The following is a 23,221-nucleotide window of genomic DNA, read 5'->3' as shown; positions in this document are numbered from 1 at the left end:
GAACTAACGCCTATGGAGCCGCTCGAGAAGGATACTGAGATATTGCATTTCGTGGTTGGCCGTGTCAAAAAAAAAAGAATACGTCACGGTCACAGAGATGAGAAGTATTCAACGATGTTGCCGTAAAATTTATGATTGTTTCAACATTCTACGGAAATAAAATTATGGAAGCATAGCCAGCAAGAATATATTAAGTGTAACTGAGGCAGGCGATTACTACGTTTACTTGTTAAATTTGTTGAATACCCCGTTGTAAAATGGCTAATATGAGCTGTATTCGGTGGTTTGAGAATTAAAAATAAAAATGCAGTGGAATGATATCCTAATTTAATGAAAATGACAGTTGGCAATTATCCACAAATTTATTAAACAATTTACAATGCACTTCGTTCGACAAGTTATTGAGAAGTCACATTGTATTAGAGTCGGTCACATTGCACTTCATAATGACCTGAGGTCGAAGCTTATCGTAGATCGCTAAATAAAATCGTAGAAAATTGCCATCTGTCTTTTCATTAAATTAAGAGTAAAATAATTTCCGCCTGTTTTTTCAGCAACCAATATTTAGTAAACAAAAACCTTAAAAACAATTATAGATGGAAACGAATATTAATACGTATTTTCATTTTTAGCGAAAGTCAAAATAAACTATTGCTCGCATTAACGATGAATAAACACCAGGTGTGAAAACATTCAAGTACTGCTAACGAACAAAAAATTAAATTTATATTACTCACGAGCAAATGATCAATTTGAATACTGAAAATACACGCGAAAAATTTTAAGCTATAGAGTCCCGAAAAAAGTTTTTGAAAAAAGTTAAACGCCATACTAGTAAAAAAGTTTTTTTTCGTGCGAAAATAAGTATGGAATAGAATCAAATTATTTTTAATGGATTAGTTATACTATTGTAAGTGATATCGTTGTAGAAGAAAGAGTCTAAACACCAAGAAGTATGGAAGAATAAATGTTGAATATTTTGAGATGGTGAAGTCATTCAAATTGTTTTAAAAATTCCATTATTTAAAGGTTAATTAGCAACGGCCAGTTGAGTTACTTCCTCTAACTATTGCTACGTGACAAGAAATGTTTTTTGTTTCATAATTTTTGGGATAATCACATTAACAGGCCATTGCTGTCAACCAAGCAAAGGAATATTTGACATGAGAAAATACGGATTAAACAAATAAGGAATTCTTAGTTCAAACGTATCACTTTGTACAATTTAAAAACCTCAAATTCAAATGAATATTTGAAAAATAAACATTCTTGAATTTCACCCGTTTAGAAATAATTTAAAATTAGACACTATAAGGGTACACAATAAAGAATCGTTAATCAAAGTTGATGTTACTCGCCGTTTCAGAGCTGTAACCTCTTGCTTATATTTTCGTTGTATTATTGTTTCTATTTTGTTGTCATTGTGCTATGATTTTGATATTTTTCAGTTATAAACATTTTCTGCGCATGTTTTGTTTATATTTCCTCTTTTCCCCTTTTATAATGAATACCTAACAAATTCTCTTGCGCTCGGTCAAGGTTGTATGCTACGGATTATATTAATGAATGAAATAAAGCATATATTATTTCGCATATCAAATGTCACGAGTGGAATACATCTCTCTTCATTGAAACGTATCATCATTTTTATATTCATCTTTATTAATATTCACCATATCCATCCATCATTTTTTTAACAACTTTCAGTTTAAAATGAAGATTTCCTCGAAGAGCATTTTGCCTCTCACGTGTAACATAGAAACCGTTTCGGAGGGTGTCTAACGGGAAAGTGATAAATAAAAGCGCGGAGCCTCATCTGTCACCTCAATGACCACCAAAGCTTCCTCCCAGAAACAGCTAATACATTTCGCACTCATTATCTTCCGGCGAATGATACATGGAGGGATAACGGAAGAAATTCGCGGCAGCGGATGCCGCTAGGCATAATCCCGGATGAGAGGACCGTAAATAGAACGACGGGACGTCAAAAATGATGAACAAAGTTCAAGAGATTTTCAGAGGAAAACGGATCGCTGGGACAGAATAAATGGCGCGAGAGATGCCTCTAGGCCAGACTCATGTATCAGGCGGGAAAAAAACAGGAATATTATTAACAATAGAAGGACCAGACCCGCCGTTTTGACCTCAACTTATTTAATCATATTGCAAAGAATTCTTTTTTTTCTGTCTCACATTTATTTTTATGGCACGTATCTTGTTGAACTTGAAATTAATTTTTTCACGTAGAAATGAAGTTGTACCACGTGCCTACCTTAACCCTTAGTGTGTCAGGGGGCGCTATCGCGCTCCTCCCTATCTCTCGCGAAAAGTGCCAGAAGCGCGATAGTGCTCCTCCTGCAATGCCACTCTCAGATGCTGGTAGTTCACTAATCATCCAATGCTCAATATTCATTTTATTTTAACATTAGCTATTTTTTAAATTATAAAAATTCTATCAGGTTACCAAAAATTCGTCAAATAATACATCAAAAAGATGATACCACATATTATAAAGATTTCCTAAAGTTTTTTTTATATATACCTTCATTTGTTTTTGGGGCCTATTTTTTTATCAACCTACTGCAAAATCAGTAAAAACCTCCTCGACACTTTTAGCATGGTACGTAAAAATCGGTTGTCACCCAAAAGGGTTGAAACAACAACACCCGTTAAGATGATGGGTTAAGCTTTTCGATTTCATTTGTAACGATGACGCGTGTTTTATTCAGGATATCATTTTGATGTTTTAGCTAGCACATTTATGCATTTAATTTTCCTTATAACATTTTAAATGGAAGAATAACATCGCATTGATTTTTTATAGTACAACGGTTTGTAGAAATTACTCAGTAAATAAATAAGGTATGGTATGGTATTTGGAAGAGGCGACCGACAGCTGAGGTCATTTGCGCCATTCATGAGGGAATGGTATGGAAAGAAGGGTGGAGAGAAACCCGGCGTCGGCATTAGCCTGCTCTTGACGAAAGGCGCCAAGGGGACCACGGCTTAACGTCCCATCCGACGGACGGAGTGTTGCGCTTGAAATATCCTCCACACAACACTCAAGCAGGGATCGGGCAGCCTATGAAAATTCTCTGCCACTGCCGGGATTTGAACCCGAGCCCGCCGGGTGGGAAGCCAAAACTCTAGCCACCACACCAACCCGAACCCCGTAAATAAATAAATAAATGACTACATTATTTAATGAATTTATCAATTGATTTTAACATAAGCGAATAAATATTTAAAGGAATTACCATTTAATTAATTATCTTAAAATGATGGGTCATCGTTCCTCTAGGTAGCCATACAAGGCCAGTCTTTCCAGTGTTAATGCTAGCTCATCAACAAAAAAAACCCAAAATAAGGGTTGAAACTCTCATAAAATAAAAAAGTTTTGGTTTGCATCATTTAGATATAAATCTATAAAATAAAAAATAGAAAACCTACAAAATAAATTCCGTATCATTGAAACGTTTTGTTGGATTTCTTAATAAATTACCAATCAAATTTTTAAATAAAAAAATTTACGCAGTGCACGTTTTTGCCACCATGATAAACTTTCCCCGTTATATTACCCAAATTAATCATACTAAATCTAATATTGGATATTTCACTCTTTTAAAACCTCTCGGGACAGATTATTACACAAACGTGAGAAATATTTCCCAAGAAAGTTTCAATTCGTCTGATTCAGTGGTTGTTTCCAGCTTATCAATCCTATACCAAATATTAAAGAAGATGGACTTATGGAATACATACCATAATCACATGAAAAGGTGAGCACTGAGCATTAGCTATAGGTTAATGATAGCTTCAAATTTTTAAAAATTTCTTTTCAATTAAGGCTTTTTTCCTAATTTTGCCCCTCTTGTCGAAGTTAATGATATTACGGCGAACTTGAGTCAGATTCTTGCCGCAAATTAAGATAATTTTTATGCCACCATTGTTACTTACACTATTAAGAAAGCCCTAAGACATTAATATGTGATCAATATGATTCCTGTTGCAACGCAAAATTAAGTGAGACATTTAATGAACTTATTCCCTAAGACATGACTTGGTCTCATCTCAAGAAGATAGATTATGAACGAAAATATTTATTCAGTAATCAGTATAATGTTCAGTAATTACAATAACTTCCCATTTTCTAAGATAGGGAAAGAGAAAATTAAATGTTAAGAAACAATATTTGATAATGTTCCTAATATTGAAAAATAAAGAGCCTGAAAAATAACTTTTGGCACGAGTAACTTAGAAAAGGGTTATAAAAGTAACGCAGTGCTCCATTAACACCAATTTTAATAACCTCATGCCACACGCCGCTTGTAACAAAGTATGACGTCAAAAACTTCCTCGAAGTATATGCAGTCCTCAGAGGTTGAAGTATCAAGAGCCAATTATATTGCATCGAAAACGTTTGGGCAGTTTTAAAACCCTATGTAAAATTTTAAATTACACTTCTGAGACAAAATTATTTCTATATAACTTGAGCTACAGAATATTTGACAATTTGCTACAAGTGAGAAAAAAATGACGGAGAGAAAATTTGGGTCCACAAAATGATGTTATTAGTTCAAAATTATGACTTTGATCAATTTTAAACTCTAAATTCCAAGGGATATGTGGTAAATCGACATAATTGAATTGCACTCAATTTGAAATAATTTTACATTAATTAGAATAAGGGTATATGAGAAAGAGTCATTATTCAGTGATTATGTAACTCAGTTTACTCCTGACATTTTCCAAGAAAACATAATATCTATATAATATTATAACCTACAAAATATCTAAACAAAACTATTTTATGCGACAAAAGAAAGATGAATCCGAAGAGAAATTTGGGAGGGATGTGACTAAAAAATATATTCGACTTCCAGCTTAAGTAAAAGATTTCAACTGAAATGCAATTTTTCCTCCATTATATTCTCCCATTTTTTCTACACAATGGAATTCCGTCCTTGGTAAAACTCTAGGGGCAGAATACATATCTGTGAGAAAAAGTTTCTGTTCCTTTAAATTATTACTGAAATTCGTGCTACCCTAAGCTTGCATTTTAAAGGAGGATAATTCCTCACGCATATTCCAAAAGACACTTGATCAACAATTCCGCAGAATTCTCCAAGGATCATTGTAGCTGTTATGAGATTCAGTCCATACAATTTTCTGGTACAAACAAAGGAAGTAGCTTCTGCCGTCGCAAAGTTAGAGGAACGTAAGTTACGCAGATGAAGTTATAATTGCATATGTTGCAGGATATTCCTCATTGTTCTCATTCGTCACACACCAGGCTTGTGCACGATTACAGCATGTGCCGTCGTCAGCTTCCCCCAAATTACTTCCCCAACTCAAAAGAAATTTCTCCGAAATAATTCGAAACGAGAGCATAAAATAAAGATAAATCAGGACTAAAATAGGGAGGAATGTGACTTAAAACCATTCCTATTCCAGCTTCAGTAAAAAGGTTTTAACTTAAATTAAAAATAAATTTCTAGCATGAAATGAGGCAATCGCAGTAAATTACGAAAATAAATGTCTGACATTCTTGACAATGGGCTACAAGGTAGCAAAAAAATGGCTTGAAAAAAATGCGGGCCAACAAATTGGAGTTCTTAGTTCAAAAATAGCAATTATGAACTCTAAATTCTAATAAATATGTGGTAAATAAATATAATTACATTGCACTCGTTTGGAAATAATTTTACATTACGTAAAATAAAGGTATATATTAAAGAATCATTACTTAATGCTGATGTTACTCAATTTACTCGGGGCATTTTCCAAGTAAATTACGAAATATCTTAGCACAACTATTGGACGCGACAAAAAAAGATAACTCCAAAATAAAATTGGGATAGATGTGACTAAAGATCATTCTCTGCTTTCTTCTTACTTTAGTGAAATGTTTCAACTAAAATGAAAACTAGAATTCAAACATGATTCGAAGTTTCCAAGGCCAGTTTTTACGGAATAGGCCTCACAAGATAACATAGTGATATGGGCCCCAGATCAGTTGAGGACTAGACCAATACCGCCACACAGGACGCTATAAAAAATATGCGTTCCCACCATTTCCTAGCAGTTTACGTAATTTTATAACTAACATGATGATTCAGGGGCCAGTTGCACATCTAACGGTTTTTTTGCAGTCATTTGCATTGCAGATTAAGGCGTTGGCTAAATTTAATAACATAAGGTATATTCTTAAAGCACCAATTTACTGTTATTGATCATAAACTAACGTGACATGAGAAGGCTGTTCTTTAGATTTATGCCAAACAATCAGACATAGGTAGCTCAAGTAATAATTATCATTGAAATCCCCAAATTTCACCGTTGTTACAGGAATTATCAACAAATATTTGCCAGTTCTGAAAATACAAGAAATATTCCCTATTTTCAAAATACTAGAAAGTACTTGAATCACCTGCAATCTCTTTATGTATCAGGTGCCAGCAATAATCTTCTGACTACGCTCTTGCAGGAATTACAAACCCTTAGTAAATGAAATGCCACTGCCAAATATTGATATACTGTTCAGAAATTGCCACAAAACTTAAAAGATAAAGTGCAGGTGCTACCGGAAAAGACTGAACTCGATCAAGTGCGAGTGAAAGTATTCATTTTTATTTACCACAGCAGAAAAATGCATAAGTAGTAGTGCACCCAAGATGTACTATTTAAGAGTACGGATCATCAGTCATCCATCGTGTTAAAATTAAAAACACATCGAAGTATGCAAGATCATCATCAATCTGTATACAAGCAAAGGCCATGAAGATGAACACCGCAATTAAAATTCTTAAATTGTATCCTGAGGAACAATCACAAAATGTCTAAAAGAAAAAGTGTAACCAATCTTTTTAAACAGAATTTATTTGCCAGATCAAACAATATAACGCTCTAAAAGGTTTAATTACTGTCGAGGGTTAAGGGTGATGTATGCCTACTCGAGAAAGTTGAATTTCATTAGTGGAAAGTTTCTGGGTGAGTAATCATGCAGTTAGCCGTGGCGCCACGGTGTGAGGGGTTAATGCCAGCATGAGGGTTGAATAGCCATCATTTAACATGCTAACGCAGTGAAAGGGATAACGTAACAATTAAACTTTATAAATAGCTTCTGACCTCATCCGTTCCTCTCAGTAGCTCCTCCAATAGGCTCTTAAGGCCGAGAGAGGGATTTTTTTACCCTGAGATTAATTTACCACCGGGGATACGCTATTGGTCGGAGTAATATTCCCCGCGAGGCCCTTTAGCCATCGTTTAACGGTCCACTCCGGATTTCAAAAAGCCCTCGGTACCCAGAAGTTCTTCACCAAGTCGTCAGCAACATACCCATAGCTCTAAAAAAGAGAAACTTATTTTAAAATGCTACCGTTATCTATAACTTGAATGCAATTTTTGAACATTCATAAAAATAGGGACTTTTTGGTGTCGATTAAATCATGTCTTTACTTCCCATCGTCAGTGTACAGATGAGTTATATGCGCATCACCGTTTGAAAAATTCGATAAAGTTCTTTCAAATTGTAATCTAAGTGTTCCCTACTTGTAAACTTGCCTGGATACAAATAATTCCATTTCAATTAAAACCATTAACACACTGGATTATAACTGCAACACCGTTGTACGAAAGCGACAATATATTTTATCATTGATTGCCTTATCCATTCACTGGACCTAATTTAGCGATAAATATTTGATGACCTCCACCTGAAATACAGCAACGAAAATATACGATTTAACTCTCCTCTGGAAATTCCGTATTTCTAAGGAAACGAGCTCCACCTCAGTTCGGTGATTAGGTCTCCGTGCGATCGGTCTTCAACTCCTTCTTTCTCCGCAGCTTTATTCCAGTTAGGGGTCGCTGTTCCTAACTAATCGCTTCCAAGTCACTCGATCCAGTCAAATCCTTCTCCCTAAAATCGTTTTCGACACAGTCCCTCCATCTTCTCTTTGGTCCTTCCATCGTTCTCTTCTCTTTTCCCTACAATTTTCGAATTCTGTTCCCCACATACTCCTCATCCCTTCTTTTAATGTGATTGAACCATTATGTTAATGCTAGCTAAGAATTGGAATCGATTCAATTGCATCAGCATACCTTCTTGTGCCTTCCTTGAGATCTCAACCACTCCAAGCATCTCCCTAACTGACCAACTCCTATGTCTTTCTGTAATATCTGAAGTGTCATAGGTATACTTGCTAATACAGCTCAGGTCATAATTTTTGCTTTCTCTTTAGAGTCAATTTGTTTTGTTCTCCTTTTCTTTGGTGTTCTTCTCCAAATTATAATATGGAGCGCTTGCATACACGTCGATCGGGTCGATAAAGCCTGCAACGCAAATGTGTATCTCTTTTAAGTGTGGTCCATTTGATCAGAAAAATAAGCAAATAATTTCTCCAAACAGCGGCCTCGGTGGAGGCAGGGTAATGTCCTTGCTTTCTGTACTGAAGGTTGCGAGTGCCAACTGTATTGTACACTCGCCGCGGGACGGATATTGCTGAGTTTCCAACAGGTTAAGCAGGAATTACTTCCATTATACCCTGTTCATTTTATCTCTGCGGGTGAGCTGGTGTGGCCAAAGCAAGTGGAGATGAGGGGAGGGAAAGTTTCTTGACATGTGACTTTGCCTTTGCCAATCAGCAAACAGTAGGCGTGGCCTCAGTGAGTCGCTCTCTGGCCTCCGCCGAGTGAACGTCGTGAATCTGCTCGTGGAGTAGTGTTGCCATACCTCACGCGTTCTCCTTGTATGTGACTAAATATGCCTTCCACCAGCGGTGCCTCATTCAGCGCAGTAGCTGACAATGTCTTGGGCTTCTGTGAATGGAATATCCCCAATGCCTTCCCAATGAGTAGGTATATTGTCTCGGCGCCGGGGCCAAAATACCTGTGGCCACCCATGACTCACACGTTTTCAGAGACAAAGTAGGGCGGCTAAGTACATTTGGCAACGTTATATTCGCTCCTCCTCTCTCTCGGTACTACCCCTCCCCTATCAGCGAAGCCATCCGAGAGTGTCCGGAATCTCACGAAAGCTCACCTGCAGACATAAAGTGAACAGACTATAGTCTCGATTACACCGCGGTAATGAAGACGCACAGTAACATACCGTTTACTTCCAAGTACCACACTGAATGTGGTGAAACTTGAACTCTCAAAACTTGAATAATGCACCCTCCCTACAGACAATGAAAAATATCTGCTCAAATAAACTTCATCAACATCTACCAAGATTAGAATTAGCCATTGAAAGCTTTATATTGTCAGTTATCAGAATAAAGACCTCATCAAGTAGTACCTTTTACACTACCCTTTTTTGTCACCCTTTTCATAGCATTATCACCACTCATTACATATTTAAGCAAGTCTCACTTTATTCCAACAATAAATACCAACCACTTCTGCAAATTACTGTTTTCATTTCAATGGACACTTAAATTTACGGTTAGTTTCATTTACTTCAATTTCACCAGGGAAATAAAGCTGAAAATTAAAAATGATCGTCATAATTTAGATGGATTTTAACAATTCACTGCACCGGAAAATAATTAAGCGTAATTGGCAGTACTTTAGACCACTGGCAGTAATCTCTCATGATTTCGCCACAAATCCTATGAAATATTGTTGGCATCAAAATGAAGCACCATCTAAATTGAGTGCAGGAGCAAAAATATTCCTCCTCCATTGAATTGCAATCACAATGGCAGAAAATACTTCCAATGTCATCTACATATTGCAAATTGTACGCATATTTTGAAACGTATTTAGCTATCATTTACGTAAATAATATTTCCTTTTTATTGTACTTGAATAATTATGTGATTCCTGTACCATGACTCATATAGATCTATTTTTATGATATCATTAGAAGCCATACCTGTGGTATATGCTAGGTATACGTATATGTTCAATTTGAGTGAGGTAAGTGAATTTCCATCATATTTATGTCAAATTCAGCTCTTCCTGTGCCGCATAAAACGCTGCAAAATTAACGAGCTCCCGTTTTCGCGAGGGGTCATCGAACGTGGCAGTTCCATCCACGTTGACCTATCCCCGAAGGTCACATTACCTAACGCTCCTAACGGGAAAAAAAATAACCAATCTAGGACGCTACAAAACTCATACTCCCATTACAGTACTAAAAAATTCAGCTCTATATCATAAAAAACAAATATACGTAATTTTATTATTCTCGTTAAACAAATGGATTCCTCTGCACAGAAAATGAACTGATCTCATGTTACTACTAAATTTTCCCGATATTTATCCCTCTGAATCATATTATAGCTTTCTCAGAAATGTGCATGATTTAGTACGACTACTGTGGCAATAACTTCATTGGTAATTCTTTCCACGGATACCGTAACAGAAACAAATGATTACTTAACTTAGTCCAGAGACATAAAACTACGATTTTAACGATTGATTAATTAATTAAACATAATCGACAAAAAACGAGCCATTTTTGTTCAAGGTTGATGTGCAATCAAAGGTATTGGTCAGAAGATATTAACTGTCGACAATACCGATGATAATTTTTCGCACAATAAATTCACAATTTACAGAAAAATTAAGTTAATGCCTCTGAGAAATTTAGTTAACCAGAATCTGTCCAAGCCCAACCCTTAGTCTTAAATTAAACTTAGCCATCTCCAACTAAATTATTAATGAATTCACAATTTAATTTACACTTCGCTTCGGTAGTTATACACGTAAAAGAGGTTATAATTAGAAGAAATTTTTTTAAATAACAGCTTTAGCTGAGTTTTAGGTATTAAGGAAAGGTTGAAACAATTGGCAAAAACTTCGCCATGTTTCGCCAGGTAGTACAACAAATTTTACATATGCCTCCGCAACAGTGATTACAAGGACAGCTTTTCTTAAATTATGAGGCTTTGAGCTTAGGGTTTGGAAAATCAGCGTCGTGGCACTAGGATCAACTCTTATTTCCGAGAATGTAGGCGCTATAAAGAGAGAGTATCACCATTTTTTATAAATTTATGCACGGAACACAATGGCGTACATACTAAAATGGACGCTATAGCCTTTCAGGACGAATTTCACGGTCCCTAATGGTTATTTTTGCCAACTGTATAGACATTAGAGAGTCATCCACAACTACGATGGGTGTGATAACTGCTCCAGACCAGAAATAAATTACCTTCAGCTTCAAAAACAAACTATCAACGCCGTAAATGTTTGCTATCAACAATATAAAACGGTGGTGAAATAAAAGGTATTATATTACTTAAAGCACATTTTTCTACAAAAATACAAAAAAATTATTAAAAATAAATAAAAGGAAAAAAAACATTTTTTCCAAATAGATGTATCGGTTTTTGTTTGAGGATTATATGGACCCATTGACAAATTTTCATAAAAATCTGAGACCCTAAGGGACAATTGCTTGTTGAATTGAGGAAGAATGACCCGTAAATATAATGACCACCATAGAAAAGTTTTCTTTATTTATCTCCACCGCCCTGAAAACAGCGAATTTAAGGCCTTTGCGGGGGGTTATCAAGCAAACATCCATGCCCTGGGGCAACCTACCGAGACGGTACTCCAAACCCCGTCCTTCGATTTGACAGTCAAAGACTTTACACCTCTGCCACCGATTATAGAAACAATGGTAATTGTGCTGGTAAAAATAAACAAGGATGGCTGACAGGATTATTTGGTGAATAACTACGTCAAACCGATTCCAAAATTGCAATGACAATGAAAATGGAGGTAAGACATGTAGAGGAGGGTTATGCTGAAAGGGAGATGAAATGCAATGCATAGTTTTTTGGAGCGAAATGAATCTTTCATGAAGTCTCTCAGGTAACTAGGGTCGAGATTGGAATTCATGAACCTCAAGTAGTCGCACAGTGAACTCCTAGGAATGGAAACGTGTTTCAAAGTATCAAATCATGGAACAATGTCATTTGGTATGTGGGGAAAATAGCAGGTGGATTTGAGTATCATGCAAACCAAAGTGTCGAGGCTTGAGGGTAATATGCGACAACCTGACTAATTCATTAGCATGTTGAGAATGAATATCTGAATACCAATGAAATTAAGCAAATGAAATAACCTAATCCCCGTCCTAGGTCATCCATATCAACCGAAAACTCGGTTTGGGAGACATCACTTCCAATTATGGCTGTCGTTCATGTCACATTATTTTTAAAATTCACTTTAAACTAATCTGCTGCTAACCTTGAATCATCAAAAAAATGAACCTCATCCAGTCAGCGAAATGATTCGAATTACTATAGCAGTATGGCAAATGAGAAGATACATAAAGAGTGTTTGGCTAAGGTCATGCACATTCGATATCTGTTTTATTAAGCATATGATTAAACTAAAAATGCATGCGTCCCACGCATTCTTAACCCATTTGAACTTGCGGACGGATAGTTTAATAAGGTCAACGACCTATGATATCAATCGGAAACTATTCTCATAATTTTCCTTCGTGATTCTTAACCTTACATCCAGTCTATGCGAGCATTTTAACAATTTCACTGTTCCAAACTGAGCATTTCCGGCGAATAAAAATATTACGGCATACTTTACATCATCGAAAGAGGATGCATAAATTTAGATATTTTTCACACAAAAATATTAAATGCTCTTTCCATGTGAATACAACCATTACGGTCGTACCTTTTTCTGCGAAATAGTGAAATTCGAGAAAGATAGCATGCGTTATATGAGGAAAAGTAAATTTCAGGAGTTTATCGTTTTATAAAGGTAGGAGAAAATTTCTTCTCCCCAAAAATACGAACATGTCTCATCAAAAAGAAAGTAATTAAAGGATAAGTCATCAGGTTGTCAAAACTTTTCATGTTCACAATTGAAAAATAACTTCTCACAATAGTTTCTACGTCGCATTTGATTTGTACAAACGACAGTGTGATACTGCAACAACGAAGATATTGATGATTAACAGTGAAATTATAAACTCTGATCTGAAAAAAGGTTGATGTATTTTTTCTTAACATGAAAATAGACCGTGTTAGCCGCTCGTAATATTTGTAAGATTAACTGTCCGCGTTTCCAAAACTTGCGATATTCCTGATGACCTATCACAATAAATTACTGTTCGCATGCTGTAATCTTAGTCTCGGATTAGTGTCCGCCTTAAAGTCATCACCGCAGAGAAAATAATTTTTCTTCAACATTAAATTTCTCTTTTGATTTTTTCGCCACAAATACATCTCACAGTACTGGTAGGCTCACGTGATGGCGACACAATTCCAAACCCGGATCTTTTAGCACCTGAAGCAATTCCATAGGTGAGCAAATGTTTTTAGCTAAAGCACAGAGCGATGATCGAAGGATTCGTACCCTAATTAGGCACTCAAAATCGTGTACAAAAATGAGCAAAGTCCAAATTACCGCTATGAATTTTCATATAATTCAGTACGAAAATGGGGCCATTCAATCATATGCATAGTACATCTAATACTACTAGTTTTGAATGATATAAGCCATTGGCGATATTGAATGTTTTCAGTTGCTTAAAAGGACTCATCAATTGCGCTTGACCGGTCTTTTTTCCTGACTTATGTTTTGCATTTACTATATAATATTCAAAATTTCAGGGCACACAGAGGATACCCTCGTTCAACTTGCCTGTATCCCAAACATGGAAGTTGGGAATCAGTAAAAACCCCGGAGGTAAAAGTTTGAAATTTGATATGAAATAAAATGCTGACTAATATCATTTCTCCGTTCCCTCAAAATTTTAAGATGTAATGCGTTAATTGTTTTTAGAATAGCCTATCAAGTACGTCATCATAAAAGATTACTTAGAACCGGTTGATCAAGAGTGTTACGTCCTCTTAGTACTGCTGCTCAAAATTTTCAAAGTAAAGTGCGCGGAACCTGCAAAAACGAGATAGCTTGAAAATATTGCCATTCTTTATAGTTATTTATATTTACTAGTTAGGAATATAATAACAGGAGGCTGACATGACACCGACTCAAGTCCACATGGATATAAAGCTCGCACCTGATGCGACGGCATGGAAGAACAAACACCCTCTAACATATATTTCTCGATCTTCGTTCACTCTTACGCCATTCTGTCATAATCAACGGTGATATAATTGAATTCGGATTTCAAAAATGCGTAAATCAAAGAAACTATAGCTAGATACCATGTGAACTGACAATTGTAAATGGTTATGTATTTGTACATCTTAATTCTTACAAAAATATAAAGGGTGAAATTCATTTTTTTTATTTGCAATTGTCTTTTAAGAAGTGCATTATTTCAAAATCATTCATATCAGTTGATATGTACGTACATAACCTCAATGGTAAGAGTTACGTTTAATAATTACGATGTTCGACCCCTTGAACATATGATAAACGGAAGTAAAAGTTTCTCGAGGTTGTTTGTTCATAACCCTAAACCCAAAAGAATAGTGTCACTCATAAAAATTCGTAAAACACATACTGTGTTAACAAATGTACTCCATCAGAAATACCATTTTAACTTTTTTAATACAGGCTATCTTTCCCGTTAGAAGTATGCAAGACTCGATAAATTCACTTCCAGAATTTTCAAGTTCTTTTTTTTAATCTCCTGGTTAGGAATACATCTCACTGTTCCATTTCGCTGACACAGCGTTGGCATATTTCCCAAAAGGGGCACATTCGCACCTGAAGTTAACCCCCTCAGGAATACAAGAGGCGAGAGAGAAACACACAATCCCTGCGAGGACATAAATCAATTTGCCCGCCGGATACTCACGCTCAAATCCACTCGACTTCCTCCCTCGGCTCCATCTCCCTCCTTCCGCCACACTACGGCCACCCACTTAAGAAGACGCCGCCGCGCTCCACGACCAAGGGGGAGACTAAGAAACCTTCGAATGCGGTGGCTGCTTAGGCCGTCTTTGAGGGAGTTATGAGGGACTTAAAAAACAGAGTCCCGCCAGAGGACGCGCCGAGATGGAACTCGACCGGATAATACCACCCTCAACAATCCCGCGAAGAGAACTAAGGCACCGTCGCACGCCGTGCCCTCCGCAAGGCACCCTCCTAGGCCCTCCCCTCTTCCAAAACCCCCTATTCTTACCCCTTTCCATACACCTGCCCTGTCTCCCCTCACCCCGATCAAATGCCCTCCGACCCCCCTTTACCCTGAATCTCCCCATTCCTTCCCCTGAAAGGGTCGACCCCTACTTCCGCGAGCGCATGCGCAGAAGGGAGTTGGAGAGAGAGAGAGAAAGGTTGAGAGGGGGGTTCTCTTTTCTTCTCCGAGAGAGACTCGGCACAAGAGGAGGAGGAGAGGAAAAATGTGAAAACTTCCCTTTCGTCGAGGTGGTGGAGGGGCGGGAGGGGTGTTAGGGTTAGGACCCTCTCTCTGAACGCACCCCCACTATCACTACCACTACTACTCCTTCTCCCTCTGCTCTTCAGCGGGCACTTAAAGCGCGTCGAGCCGACCCACGCGTAGGGGACTGACTCTCTTTCCCTCTCTGCTCATCTCCGCCAAGGGAAGGTTTTTTTCCCTTTCGCGGCCCCGGCACCCCAAACCAGAGCGCATTGCTTTCAACACCGATCCCTCTTACAATATCATCGCATCATTCTTCTCGGAGCAGACAAACGAGGTCATCTGAGAAACTGACAAGGGGAAGAGGCTCAAAGTGCGTGAAGGATCATTCGGGGAAACAGGAGGAACGGGCGGTGTTGAGCGGGTGGACTTCAGCGACGGATCGCAAAAGGTTCATGAATCGACGGCAGCGGCGAAGAAGACACCTTTGAAGGCAGTGCACAATTTGGAGAGCCCTCCACACGACTAATGTTCGATTTCAGTTAACTTACCAACCAAACTCAAGACAAAGAAAATGAATTTGACCATTCGTTAACATTTGTAAAATTTATATCCATAACACCGAAAACGCCATTACATCAGGGGTCACAACAAATAACAATTGACGATCATAAACATCCATGGCCTGCATAGGACTTATAATACCAAAAGAAAGTGAGGATCAAACAAATCAATTTGATGAATGATTTATATTTTTTAATTTAATTCATCACACCGAGAAAAGCACTTTTTAACCTTTAAATCGGGGGTTACAACAAATAAGAATGGACGAACATATACATTAGGGTGGTCCTTATTTTTATAGTTTTCGAATTTTTTTTGGGACAACCCCCAGTTTTGTACCATTTGTTGAGAAAATAAATCATGAAAACTATTTTTGCAATCGGATGCCGGGAAAACGTGCCGCATTGCACTTAAAGCTTTGAAATTTTGGTATTTTTGGGTGTTTTTCGGCATAAAGGAGGATTATGTCACTCACCTACTATTATATCACTTTTTTGTCTTCTTTAATGACATGTTAGACATTTTCAGAGTTTCCTCCTCACAGAGTTTTCACCTCAAGTTTCTTTCATTTCTGCCCATTGGTTCCCGAGATATCGCACCGAGAGTGAGCGCGCGCCACCCCAGTCAGGCACTTTGGGTGGCACGCGGGTTGCATACTGTCAAATTTGGTTGATCATTCTCACTCGTCGTAAAATCATAAAATTCTTTAGATAAACTTTAAACTTCGTCAATATCAACTTGAATACTGTATTTATCACTATTTATGGCCAAAACGGGCTTAGTAGCAGTGGTTTATTCTCCATATCTAAATCTTATATATCTAAGTGCTTCTGCCTAAATTTTGAACTCTCGGTGCCGTATCTCGGGAACCAAAGGGCAGAAATGAAAGAAATTTGAGGTGATACTCTGAAAATGTCTAACAAGTCATTCTAGAAGACAAAAAAGTGATAGAATGGTCCGAGAGTGACATAATCTTCACTTATGTCCGAAAAAACACCCAAAAATACCAAAATTTCAAAACTTTAAGTGCGATGCGGCACGTTTTCCCGGTATCCGATTGCAAAAAATACTTTTCATGATTTATTTTCTCAACAAATGGAACAAAACTGGGGGGTGTCCCAAAAGAAATTCGAAAACTTTAAAAATAAGGACCACCATAATACATCCATGCCTAAGATAAGGGTAGGGTACCCACGCAGGACTCAAGAATGCGACCTTCAGCAGGCGAGGACTGTACCTCGCCGCCACCTATGTACGTATTATAGTTTCTCGAAAGACTCGGATACATCTAGATATCGCACAACACAAGGAAAGATAGAAATTTACTAAAAACCTCCACTAATCCGTCTCGAAGCTAAATCAAACCCACAGGATCAAGCATTCAGTAAAGTAGACAGAAAATCTGTTTTAAAAAGCTAATCCTTGCCCTCTTGAACTGGAAATGACCAATTGTCAATGAACTCCCACCAGATGCTCATAAATTCATCGCCGTCGTTAAAATGGGGGTGGTAGTATTGGAATTGGTTTGAGGTAGTTCTTCACTTAACAATTCCTCTCAGATATCGTTGTACATTTTTGCCTTTATATTTAATTTACCTTCAATTGCGTCGTTAATCGGAAATGTCCATAATTCAGAATGAAATCGAAGTGAACAGCTCGATCTTAACAATCAAACTAAAAATTCTCGGATTAAGAGATTCACCCTTATGAGATTGACTCAGTATATTCGGCCATTGAATGATCTCTCTCTAACATTCCAGTATTTATATTAGATCTCTAAATGTTATCAATGACCCTTCACTATATTGAGACTCCTTAGGAGACACTGCACAATTTGGAGACACCTCCACATTACTTACATTACTTACATTACGGTAAGAAATTCAGGATCAATCAATCAATTTCATCTTCTACGCTTTACGACTTCCAATACCTCATCAGTTAAAGGATTAATTAATCATCAATTAATTATATTTTTCAATTTTGAAACTTTCATGCGATGATAGGTGTACTGGTGTGAATTCATTAAACTATGTTTAAAATGTGTTATAACTATATAACAACAAAATAATAATATAATAATATGTATATTGTGCAATTCAAGTTATAACTTGTTAAATTCATTTTTCAATTGCAAATACGAGAAAATAAAAGGAAGAAAAACTTCAAATGAGCCACATATGGCTCAGAAGGACTCAAAATATAAAGAAAATTATGGCCAACTTCTATAATTTTTTTGTTACACTCAGTATAAAAATTTTAGCCATATATAGTTATATAATAGTGACTATATTATTCTATAATACTTTTTAAAGGCAATAAGAAGTTGTCAACTTTCATTCATAAAAGTACGTAGTTCGCACGTTTCAAAGTTTTTACTATTTGACGAACGCTCATAGCGCACGAAGCCACATCGATAATTGCAGCGATGAGTGCGCTCATTAAGCCCATCAAAGCTTAACTAGCGGAACGGCAACCGCTTCGCTTGCGTTATCTTAATCCAGGAGAACAACCTGCTTAAGAGAAGGTGGCGAAGTCATTAGTGAGAGCATCATCAAAATGTTGCGTCTTTCGCTCGCTCAGTTTTTCTGTGCCAACAACATCGCCTTAAATCTTATTTATATCTCTTCATTTTTCTCCATATAATTCCACCTTGTCTCACAAAATTGTACAATTCGTAAATTACACAGCGGAATAACCATTATACACCTAATGATGATGCGGTTACGGTGAAATATCTTGAGTCATGTCTAAGGTAATCCCGAATTGGGCGTGGTAAACCCTCGGAAGGGTCGCTAATCCGCAACCCTTCCCTCGAGTCGCTTACCCACGCTGGCCCCTCTCCTCGACCCTATGAGCGGGTTACTCCATCGTGAAAACTGACATCTCTGACTACCACTTTAACTTTTGCTAAAGCGATATGCAACAAACAATTACTGATTCCATCATGTTTCCGCCAATCCTGCGATCAAGTACGTCTTCGAACCGAGTTTCTGCGATAAAAATTAACGATCTTCTAGGCTTTGCCAAAAATGTGGGCGTGTACCGCCGGAAAAATGGCAACAGCGCTTAGGATGAGTGAGTTAGCGAAGTATTTGAGTGATTTTCGAGAATGATTAGAGCGTCTCGTACTGCTCATTTTCCCGCCGACGCTTCAGTTACTTTACAAGCGACGATTTGAAATGGACGATCTTAGCTTCGGTGAGCGATGGATTTGTGTCGGTAAAATGTTCATTGGTTTTTAACGGACCTAACATCGCGATCTACACCAAAAGATTTCGAAATGTTAGAAGACTATCACATCTCACAAGATCTTCATCCCTAATCTCACTACCCATAGACTCACAGCTGTGTTAAAACTTATTTATAAGATTCTCAATTCCACCATCGACTGCCCTGCATTGCTCTCTTTTATCAATTTTAAAGTTCCACCCCGCCCTACCCGTTCTCATTCCCTAATCCACATGCCCATTCATAGACTTTCACTTACTAAACGTTCGTTTTTCTACCGCATTACTTCTGTGTTGAACTCACTCCTTCCACACATCGACCCCTTTGCACTTCCATTGAAATCCTTCATAAGCCTTTCCCTAACCTATCTGTTACCGAAGTAGGCCCCGCCTGCAGGTTCTTGCTGTCCTTTTGTTTTTGTAAATGCAATTATATTGCGTCTTTTTATATTGCGTCTTTGTCCTCTAATTTATGTATTGTTACCTGGCCACTATAAAATGGTAACTATATGCTGTATGTGGTTCTCTTTCTTTAAAATAAAATAAATATAATAAAAAATTCGTTTACACATTTGACGTCTAGAGCTAAGTAATTTGTATTTTTCTTTCTCTGGGGAGATCCAACTCGAACCGGAGTGCCAGGCTTCACGAAGTTGTGAAGTGGATTTGTTTGCAAGTCTGTCTCCCTTTCAAACACCCTTGAAAGTCGCACAGGGTATATGGAAATGAAGATAGTTGTTTTACAAACGCATCTCATCGCAAAGGCCGTAGATTAAGTTCCTACGAACTTTAAGAAACGAATATAAATGAAACGAATTTAAAAACTCACTATTACTCAATGATTTACAATTAAATATCAGAGGGTGAGTTGGAACAGCAACACACTAAACATGCTAACAAGTGTACTGCTTCATATAAAATAGGCAGGGTTGAATGCTACGAAGGCGAAATCATAGAGCGGTAAATTCAAAGTTACAAGGTGTGTTCAAGGTTGCTAGGTTGTCTTGGTTGCTCTTACTTACCCAAGACAGATAAACATGAATTATGCCACAGTTATACTAGACACGAGAAAACTACATTATCTGTAAAATTTGCATTGTAGTTTCTAGAACATGGAAAATAAATGTCTTAAAGATTCCGCCGAAAAATCGAAAAACGTATGCAATTAGCGATGACACGTTCAGGGCCGAAATATACATATAGCGGTCATTTTGACCGGTCGGCGGTTTAAGGAGGAATGAGAAACATTTTCTTGAACCCAGGGTCGCTGGTGAAAGAAAATTTTCAGATAGTTTTCTTTCATAAAGTCAGGAAAAGTGATAAAATGACATACTTTTATTGGAGTTTATATTTAATCGGCAACTGTTGAAAGTGTCGACAGCGGTCAAAGTTACCGCTGTGGTGGTTCTAATGTTACGAAACAAATATAAATAAAACGAATTTAATAACTCACTATAACTCAATGATTTACAATTAAATATTGGGATAAAATAAAATAACATTACTTTGTTTTATTCCACACTTTATTTTAAATAGCACGACCCGGGTTTCAGCATCTAATGCTATCATCAAGTGCTGCAGATAGCATTAGATGCTGAAACCCGAGTCGTGTTATTTAAAATAAAGTGTGGAATAGAACAAAGTAATTTTATTTTATTCTATGATGAAGCAATTCCACAAAGTAACGCCTGAGACCGTGCATTATATTAAATATTGGGAGTTGAGTTGGCACAGCAACATACTAAACCTGCCAAATATTCTTTCGCGTGTAAACGTAAACTTAAGATTTTGGTTCGAGTAAGAATGGTTTCATTTTTATTACGATCTATAAACGCGTCTCTGCTGATCGTTGAAATAGAAAGCCTTTTTCCCGGCACATTTTCATCATATTTTAATCGCAGAATACAATGGAAAGCTTTTCTTATCGTTCTAGCACTAGCTGTATGAGGAATATATTCGCTTTAAAATGAGAGTTATAATCGAGCGATTCGATGATATTGAGTTCTATTTTCATTTCGAGTGCATGACTAGTGTTACAATTTATTTCGACGGTTGAATATTGGATTCGAATTTGATTTTCAAATGTGGAAAAAAAAATAAGAAACAATAGTTGATAAAGTAAAAATATGAAATTACAAATTTGAAAAACAAAGAAAAAATTAAATAATATCAGTTTAATAATTCTGTTTGCCATATTTAAAACTAAAATTCAAATTGCTTTATGTTTAACTTTAATTTTCCTGCAAAAGAATACAACAAATCCCCTCCCACCTAAGAATTCGTTCCATCCACAATTCTGTCTCCTCCGTATCTCACCTAGAAGCGGCCTCTCTTCACCCACCACGTCCGGTACTTCGTCGTTCCTCCTCCTCTCCGTCCATGGAGTATTTAAGAAGTATTCTAGTGGACTTCCATCCTTTTATGGACTTCCCTCTTAAATTCATAAGACCTACTCCCCTTCATTCTATCAAAAAATCCTACTCTCTTCTTTCCTCTCCCTCGTTTACTAAACATTCTCCCCTCTAACACTGTTTTCAACATCCCCTGCCCGCTTAAGTGTTCCCACCATCCATTCCTTCTGTCTCCTCCGTATCGTTAGCACATGTAACATTGCGTTTTGCATTTCACGAATGACAGAGGAAGTTAAGGTTAACCTTTCAAAGAGTTGAATTATTCAAGTGAAATTGAGTATTAATCTCACCGTAATCCAGACGATCTCACATCACTCGATAGTGCTTCAACTCAGGGGTTGTTTATAGGATTAAATTTCAGTTCTCCGTACATTTTTTATATCTTGGGAATGCTATATTTCTTATAGAATTTGCATAGGCGTTCAGTTTATCTTTCGCTCTGAATGGCATTAGTTTAAGTTAAAAATCATTAGCTCAGTTATATCAGGGTGTTAATTGTTCCCCATACAACTTTAGGACAGGTATTAAAGTGCTAGTATTGCTATTAAAGTGTTCTACCGGTTTGAGTAGGTTTGCAGGGAGCATTTGAAAATCACTACGGCCGTCTCCACACTCATCTCGGATTTCCAATTTCAAAATACCATACGGCGTACTCCCATCCATTCCATCAAAAAATCCTATTCTCTTTCTTCCTCTCCCTCGTTTACCCAACAATCTACCCTCTAACACTGCTTTCAGCATTCCCCTCCCTGCTCAGCACTCGCTCCATGCATAACTTCTGTCTCCTCTGTATCTCGTCTAAAAGTTGCGTCTCCTCACCCACCATACCCAGCACTTTTTCGTTCCTCCTCCTCTGAGTCCTTCAGTCCTTATAGGGACTTCCCTCTTTAATTCATAATGAGGCCTACTCCCATTCAATCTTGTGTCTATGGAGTCTTCCGCGGAGTGGTTTCGATGGCGCAGCTTGGCTTCCGGGTTGTCCTCCGCGTCGATTCATCTTCCTGCTATAGTTTCGCCGGTGCTGCAACAGACGTCTTCAGGCTTGGAGTCCCTTTCATTCATTCTACCTAAAAAATTCCTATTCTCCTCCTTCCTCTCCTTCGTTTAGCAAGCATTCTACCCTATTACACTTTTTTCAACGTCCCCTCCCCGCTGAGTACTCTCTCAATCCATCCCTTCCGTCTCCTCGCTTTAAAAAAATGATAATTATAATTTCCGCGTGAAACGGTTCATAAAGAGAGTGTTAGACAGGCACAAAATGCTTTCCATCAACTAGGTCCCTCTCTCTTCTCCGCGGCCCTCAGCGGCACTTCAAAGCGGCACTTTTCCCTCCGCTATCTCTCTCCTCCGTTCCCTGCCTACTTGAAGGTTTTCACGTCGGATCCGTCGGCCGGCGCCTCGACAACGCTTTCAGCGGAGGTTTCCACGCTTTTCTCACGCACGTACCCTCTCTTCCCCCCCTTTCGATGTTCCCGAGTGCCCATTAGATATTTCAGCCGTGGCGCCGCCGCCGACCGACGCCTTTCCGTGCAAAAGGTGAGAGCCCCCGTCCCCCTCCCTCTCTCTCTCTCGGGCGAGGCAACTCAAATATGTGCCGTCGGGGTCGAGGATCAAGCGAGTCGACGCCAAACTTTTAAGTGCTGCCGCTCTCTCCTCTTAGACTGCCCCCATCACCATCACCATCGAGATCCATTTGTGCACGTCGTCGCGCGGGGTAACGTGGACGGCACTAGAAA

The 23,221-nt window shown here is 37.8% G+C and overlaps 1 protein-coding gene across 1 annotated transcript in view; it reads right to left on the bottom strand.

Moving 5' to 3' along the window:
* The window catches only part of LOC124163930, a 286,595-nt gene extending 271,621 nt beyond the window's left edge, over positions 1 to 14,974 (bottom strand). The window contains exon 1 of the mRNA XM_046541044.1: positions 14,756 to 14,974. The gene's annotated coding sequence lies outside the window, so the exon portion shown is untranslated. The remainder of the gene's footprint in view (positions 1 to 14,755) is intronic.
* Between the last annotated feature and the right edge of the window lie 8,247 nt (positions 14,975 to 23,221).

This window comes from Ischnura elegans, chromosome 8 (genome assembly GCF_921293095.1).
Source record: "Ischnura elegans chromosome 8, ioIscEleg1.1, whole genome shotgun sequence".
In the NCBI taxonomy this organism is placed as follows: Eukaryota; Metazoa; Arthropoda; class Insecta; order Odonata; family Coenagrionidae; genus Ischnura; species Ischnura elegans.
The sequence above is the reverse complement of the archived record's forward strand: the minus strand, read 5'-3'. Positions and strand labels throughout refer to the sequence as shown.